Below are 8,186 nucleotides of genomic sequence, written 5' to 3'. Positions count from 1 at the left end.
TCCATAATTAAGAAGAAATATTGTGAGCCATTCAATGAAGGAACAGGAGATTTGCCACTAATATCAAGGTGGATTAGACACAATATCTCACTGGCTTGAGAAGTGGAATGAGGAGAAAAAGGAGTTTTGCTTTGTTTGCCTAATTGGCATGGACGGCAAATATCTTTGGCTCACGATAATTGAGGTAGGCCATCAACCAAATGATCCCGAGACATTTCATATAAAGAGTCATAGGACAAATGTCCGAGACGATAATGCCACAACCGTTCTGTGTTAGTCGGATCTTTCAGGGTAGCAAGACCATGAAGTCGAAGCCCATCTCTCCACTTTCACCATAACCTAGAAAGATGCATTTCTTAGACTTAGGATCTAGCTTCTTTCGAAGCTCTTTTGGCACATGTGCATATGCCTCACACCCAAATATACGCAAATGAGAGTAAGAGGGCTTCTTGCCACTCCATGCCTCTTCAGGAATACCACCATCCAAACTCTTACTAGGTGATCTATTGATCACATGCACTGCAGTCTTCATTGCCTCAGCCCAAAAACCACCAGAAAGACTTGCATTGGAAAGCATGCATTGCAACCTTTCTTGAATGGTACGGTTCATCTTTTCTGCAACTGGATTTTGCTCTGGAGTACGAGGGGATGTGAGCTCCCTCTTAATCCCATGTGTATCACAGAAATGCTGAAAGTCATGAAAGAGATACTCTCCACCATTGTCAGTCCGTAGGCATTTAAGCATTCTACCTGACTGATTCTCAACCAAGGCCAGCCATTTCTGAAATACCTGGAACACATCACTCTTCCGAGCTATAGCATAAGCCCACACTTTCCTAGTTGCATCATCAATGAATGTCACATAGTATTCAGCCCCGCCTAATGACTGTGTAGGCATGGGACCACATATGTCTGAATGCACCAAATCATGCATTTCAAACTCTTTCTTTCCCCTTCTTTTATGGGCTGATTTAGTCTGCTTCCCATAGAGACAATGCTCACAAAATTCAAAATCAGAGAAACTCAAATGCGGTACATAACCCAAGCGGCATAAGAGTTTCATTCCATTCTGGCTCATGTGCCCCAACCTGCAATGCCACAAAGAAGTGCTTGGCTGCTCGGTTATTGCAACAACATGATCAAATACCCCTGATACATGTAAGGGATACAAAGTCCCACACTTTGCACCCCTAGCCAAAAGCATAGAGCCCTTTTGAATTTTCCAACTTTGAAAGCCAACAGTGGTGTGAAAACCACCATCATCTAGCTGACCCACTGAAATAAGACTCTTGGTCAACTTAGGCACATGTCTCACATGTTTTGAAACAAATGCAGACCCATTTGCAAAAGAAAACTTTATGTCACCTGCTCCCACTATGTCACATGCATAGTCATTTCCAAGATGCACACAACCTGTCTTTCCACTATCATAAGTGGAGAACCATTCCCTATGGGGAGTAACATGGAATGAAGCACCAGAATCCAAAATCCAATCCTGGGAATATGCATCATCTGAAGTGGTAAGCAACTCTGCAGATAAACTACACATGAAGAGAACATCATTGTCACTATCATGTGTGACTGCATTGATCTCCTCGATCTTCACTTTTCCTTTGTCCTCCCTTGGACTCTCTTCCTTTTGATTTGCACCCCAATTTGCATTCTTTTTCTTATCCTTTTGCTCTCTTTTCAGCTTGTAGCAATCCTTTTTCATATGGCCCTTCTTGCCACAATGGTAACACTCAATGTTCCGTGCCCTGGATTTGCTACGAGACTTCCCTCTTTCTTGGGACTTCCCCCTGAACTGTGATCTGCCCCTTTGCACATTTAAGGCTGCATCCTGCTTGTTGCCATCCATAGACTTCCGTATAATCTCCTCGGCCAACAAGCTACCCATAACATCATCAAATTTCAGTACTCCACCAGGTGCAGAGTTACTGACAGCTGTACGGAAGGTATCCCATGAGGATGGCAATGAACATAAGAGAAATATTGCCTTAGTCTCCGCATCAAAATTCATCTTCTGAGCCTGAAGCTGGCTGAAAATAATATTGAATTCATTCAAGTGAGAAGCAATGGAGACCCCTTCCTTCATCTGCAGCTCAAACAACCTCTTCATGAGGTAAACTTTATTAGAGGCAGTTTCCTTCTCATAAGTGGCACACAGTTTCTTCCACAAATCTTCAGTAGTCTGCTCATTTACTACTATGAAATAAACTGACTCTGCAAGATGAAGTCTAATAGTAGACTTTGCTAGTGCATCCAACTCATTCCAATCATCCTCAGACATATTTGCAGGCTTAGCTTCAATCCCTGCCAAGGGTTTAATTTGCTTCTTTTGAATAAGCACATCCCTTATTTGTTCTTTCCACAAAGAAAAGTTTGTCCCATCAAACTTTTTAATGTTGAAAAACTCCTTTTCAGACATGGAAGAGGATGCCATGATGCAAATAAAGCAAAATCCCAAATGCTAGTGCCTCAAGAGAGAATCACACCAAATAGCAGGCGCACCCAAATGTGTATGCCACAATAGAGTGAAATATCACCAAAACTCAAAGCTCAAAGCATCTGTCTCATGTGCATATACTATGCATCCATATGAGCAAATCTGGCCCAAAAGAAAATGCCAATAAGTGCCAAATGACTCAAGCATAAACACTGTCCACTGGCATATGCATCAATAATGTCTCATCCAAGAAAGCATAGCACTATCAGTGCATCACCTGCAATGTTTCAAAGCTGTCCCTCAGATAAAATAGCATCCATGTGCAAAGCGTCCATAAAAAAATAGCATCCCACAAGGTAATTTGGGCCTATCAACGCATCCAACAAGGACCGCAATGCATCTAAATGGCCTATAAATCATCCACTGCAACCCAATGCATACCACGAATGAGTGCACCTGCTCAAACTGCAACCAGAGGGATCTGCATAAGGTATGCTCAAGAAATCATAGTCCCACGGTAATGAGCGCTACTGAAAATAGAACCTGAGATGCTTCAAAACATGGGCGCCATTGCATAATCGGACTCAGCAAGAAAATCTGCAAATATCTCTCTTCTGCCAGAACTCCAAAATCCCAACCGATGAGTGAGAAATGGGAGTCAACACTTATCCACTGCCATGTGGCATAAATCTAAGGTTTCAAAACCTTAGAATGAAAAATGCATAACAGAGAGACGAAATCGAATACACAGAGATCTATAACTTTGAAAATCCTCCACCGAATCGCGGAAGAACTGACAGGTAGGGGTTTTTGGATGTCCGGAACGCAATGGGATAGACGGTTTTAGAAACCGTGGTCTCAATTACTGGATCCAACACACGGATTGAAAAACGTTTTTGGAAACAGAGCTATCTGTAAACTCCACCGGAGTGCGAATGATGAGCAACATAGAAGTTTTAGGACCTCCTGAGTCCACCGGAACTGACAGATCTGCAAATGGTTGCTCTAGGCTTGAGTTCCAACACCCGGGCAAAAAACGCAGAAACTAACAGAGTGAGTCAGAAATCCAATGAAATGATCTCGGATTCAAGAATAAAGGTGTTTCCAGGCTCCTGAAGTAATGTGGACACCAAAAGCAAGCAATAGTTGCCTCTACAAGTCAATACGGAGTCTCTGTCATCAAACGGAATAGGGAAAAGCTCAAAAAACGACTTTTTCTTTGAAAGCACTTAACAGGCTCTCAAAACCACTTCGCAAAGCCAAAGTGACTTTTCCAAAGGTTCCTCCAAGGTCTCTGCACACTCGGATGCAAGTAAAGTCACCCACAAAGCTTCCCACAGAGCTTCTCCTTCCTTCCATAGAGCTGCTGAGCTTCCAGCATTCACGCACGCTCAGCTAGATCACGCGGGCTCTGATACCAGTTGAGAGTGCTCTCAACAGAAGCAAGAACGGAAGAAGGAGAGAGAGAGAGAGAGGGAGACAGAGAGCCACACAAGTTTTGGTGGGTGCAGAACCACCCTAATCTTCTTTTTCATTCATTTATATATGTGTTTGAGTATTGTACATAACCGGGGTGAAGGCACAGTGACCTTTAACCCCCACATGCCTTGCATAACAGACGGATTTGCACCAAGGGGATAGGGCAACATACCTTGCACTGATTCTTGTGAGATAGGCATTATCGAATAACCCATTGTCCTCATGTCGACCTGTCCTCTTTCGTCAGGATATACTTGTTCTTCATTGGCACTGAACTTGAAATGTTGCTCCGCTTCTTCCGAGTTGAATAGAGGTCCTCGTTGACATATCGGAGAAAGCCGTGGAGACGAAGAAGCTCAAGGTGTGCGGGTACCTGCTTCAAGTTCCTTCCATTTCTGAAATTCAACAAATTCTTTAAAGAGTTTGGAGAGGTATTCATCACCTTCGATCCTTGCAGACTCTCTCTCAACATATGACGAGGGTGGTGGTTGAATAGAGGTCGATTCGGGCTGAGATCGCTTCGGGGAAGAAGGAGAAGACATCTTCAGTTAATGATCTATCTTTCAAGCTTTCCAGGTCAAGGCTCATATGTTGGCAAGCACACCTTGCTCTGATACCATATAAAGAAAGTTCTTGGAGATAAATAAGACAACACTGAAGACGAAAGATAGCTGAAGAAGAAATATATATCACCAAAGGAACTCAATACACGAGAAGAGATATCTGCGAAAGAAACTGTGGAGGGAGCGAACAGCAGTCCTCCAGAGCAGTCAACTGAAGTGGGCTCTACACTAGCTCCACAAGCTAGAACTGAACCAGATCTGGGTCAGCAACCTATTGCCAGAAGAGCAAAGGTTTGCTGCAGATCTGCAAAGAAGGGCAGCAACAATAGAGGAGTAAGTCGATGCTGATCTAGAGCAACTGCAGGAGAGGATGATGGAGCGGAAGCAGAGAAGGCAGAGAAGTTGCTAGAGCAGAGGCAGAGGAGATGCTGGAGCAGAGGCAGAGGAGGCAGTGATGCTGGAGAGGAGGCAGAGATGCTGGAGAGGATGCAGGAGCGAAGGCACAGGAGGCAGAGATGCTGGAGCGCAGAGGCGTGCAGCAGCCTGTTCCAAAAGTAGCCAGGGGGCTACTGCCTTTTATAAGCCTGACCCATGAGGTCGGCCAGCTGGTCGGCCAATTCCAGGTCGGCCAATTTTGGTCGGCCAGTTCTGGTCGGCCAGTAATGGTCGGCCATTTTTTTGGCCTTTCTGGCCACTTGTTTGGCCCTGGCCTTTCTGGCCACTTGTTTGGCCCTGGCTTCTGCATTTGGAGATTGCCTGGCTTAACATTATCCACTTTTCTATGGACAACAAATGGTTCATGTTCTCCCACGATCACCCACCAGGGACTATCACGCTTTAATTAGACATCACTGTCCGGTGTGGGTGGAAGTGGTGGATTTTCCTCAATGCATGGTTTCTTTGTTGCCAAAAATTGCAATCTCTTTGGGCAAGGTGGTGTGTCCACCACAACCAAATGGCAATTCCAACAGATTTTGTATCTTGTGGGACACTTATAATCCCACTCCATAATATTATTCCGTTACTGTCAATCATGTTGCTATTGGAAGTTCCTTTTATAAGCTTAAATGGGAATTATTTGTAGGAGCTTGCTTTGAATGCAAGAAGTTCAGGCACATGGCCTCACAATGCCCTTTTGTATTACACAAAATGCCTCCGGATGCTATGCCTATTCAAGTGCAACCTAAGGATACTGGTGTCTCTTCAGTGGCTAAAGCTAAGTCCAACAAGCTCGTTAGTGTAGCCTAGGATAAGGGGAAAGCTCCTAACGTATCAAAGGTAATGATGCTTCTTTGATGCCTTCTACTTCTCAATCGAAAGTAAAAGAAAAAACTTTGTAGGAAGCTTGGCAGAGTCCAAGAAAAATTGTGACAGCATGGAGACCTCTCCCTCCTTGCACCTAGAATGGCTCTTCTAATGGCCATACTACCGAAGAAAACTCAGGAATCGGTATCACTTGGGCTGCTATAAAACAAGAAGTTGTACCCTCTTCCCCGAAGAGGAAATTGTGGGTGTAATGTCTTCTCTCTACATGTAGGGTCGGGGGCCGGATCCTCAGATAGAAATGCAAACTTGATCCCTTTGGTTCCCTACTATACACAATCTGTAAATATGTTGTCACATATAAAAATGTTTGACTCTCAATGTACAGGGTTTATGTGATTCCAGGAAATGGAAACTTGGTTGGGGGTATCTCAGTCATTTGCAACATGATATAGTGGCACTGCAAGAACATAACCAGCATATGTATGCTAGTCATCATGGTAATTTTGCTGGGTATGACATATTTTATGCAGGCGAGCACTCCTTTTCGGGCGGTCTTTTTGGTGAAGCATGAGCTTCAGCTGGTTATTGTCCTCAATGATATCCAAGGCCGATGGTTAATCATACAATGTCTCATTCAAGGAGAAATTTTTGAATTTGCCTCAATTTATGCACCTCAATCCTCTCGCGTAGAGGTTTGATTTGGGCTGATATGCAAGGGTATCCCTAGAGATGGCATGCTTTTATTTGTGGGGATTTTAACAATGCTCCTCAGTAGGGTGATATTTCTTCTGGCCATAGTCATATGTTAGCTTCTAAGCACCATCATTGGTCTCATTTATTGCTTTAGCTCAGCCTTGTAGATCTTACGAAGGAAACACATCCCATGTTGCTAGGTTACACTTTCTAGCACAATGCACAGTCTTCTTATCGGGCTCATCGGGATCGTTGGGCACAGGGTTAATCCTCAGCATTATGATAATCTTTATACTAAATTATGGGTGGATTATGCCTTTACGCATTCAGATCATGCCCCTCTATGGTTGAGGATCTCTCTTCATGAAATGCCTGATGATTAGCTCTCACAAAGAAGGCTGATTCTTGTTAACAATAGTTACTTGGAGCATGAAGCATACAGGGCTATGGTTTCTTATGCTTTTCAACCTCTTTCACAACAATCCCGTTTTGACATTGATTATTCTTGGGATGCTTTTGTTGCAAGAATACAAGCAGTTATTCATGACTATGGAAAGAACTACATGAAGACTTTGAGGGACACTATCGTTCAGGCTAAAGTTACTTGTCACTCTTTCACAGAGCTTAGTCATTTTCGCCCTCTGTCTATGGAAGAAAATCCGACTTTATGTCGCGCTAAATACTGTCTACAAAATACTGTAAAATAATGATAATAGAAAAATCTCTAAATAGGAGACCCAAGCACGACAGAGGGCTTCCTTGGATAAAGGGTATTCATCCAAAGCGTTTTTTAAAAGCCTACTTCACAAGAGGCACTCTGAAAGTATTTGCTCGGCCCTTCTGTTTGATGGTGTGTGGACTTCTTTTCGAGCACTTGTGTGCATCATTTTTGGGCATGCAGATCCTCTTTCACAAGAAGTTCTTTCAGCATGGCAACAGTTATTACAACATGTCTCTCCCATTGTCTCTCCATCATAGGCCTTGGAGTTAGAAACTCGTTTCACTGAAAGAGAGTTAAGTGATGCTGTTAAATCATGTTGGAAATCTCCTGGCTGGGCCCGGTCTCATTGTTGAATTCTTTCTTGCAGATTGGGATCTCCTCAAGTCTACTTTACTGCAAATGATAAATAGTGCTTGGGACAATCAACACATGTCGGATTCCTAGAAGAAAGGGCTTGTAAAGCTTCTGCCCAAAAAGCCCATCTGTGAATCTTTAGTTTATTAGAGGCCTATCACTCTTATGCTTGTTATTTATAAGATCATCACCAAAATGGTGGTTGATCGTATCAAAAGATATTTACATGATGGCCTTCATCCAGTGCAATATGGTTTTGTTCCTCGCAGGCATATCAATGATAATATTGCAAATGCCTATGTTGGGATTGAATATGCTAAGTACACGGAGTAGGATGTCCTTTTGTTGCAAGTTGACATTGCCAAGGCTTTTGACACAATCTAATGGGATTTTCTTGTGCAGACCATGCAAGCCTTGGGTTTTGGTCCGAAATTGTAGCATAATATCTTCTGGCTCTATAGTGACAACAGCAAAGCTGCTTGCATATTGTTGGGGGATCTTTTTGAATGTTTGATTCTTTATTGTTCAGTCCACCAGGGCTGTCCTCTTAGTGCCATTTTGTATGCTATAGCCACACATCCCATGCTTCAATACATGGATCATTTGGTGGCGACTATTATGTTACATGGTTTGGAGATACCTAGAAGTCGCCCTATGGTTGCTC

This window comes from Dipteris shenzhenensis, chromosome 28, assembly GCF_047967505.1.
Source record: "Dipteris shenzhenensis isolate YYH24624 ecotype China chromosome 28, Dip_SZ_1.0, whole genome shotgun sequence".
NCBI classification, from domain to species: Eukaryota; Viridiplantae; Streptophyta; class Polypodiopsida; order Gleicheniales; family Dipteridaceae; genus Dipteris; species Dipteris shenzhenensis.
This window is presented reverse-complemented; position numbering follows the sequence as displayed.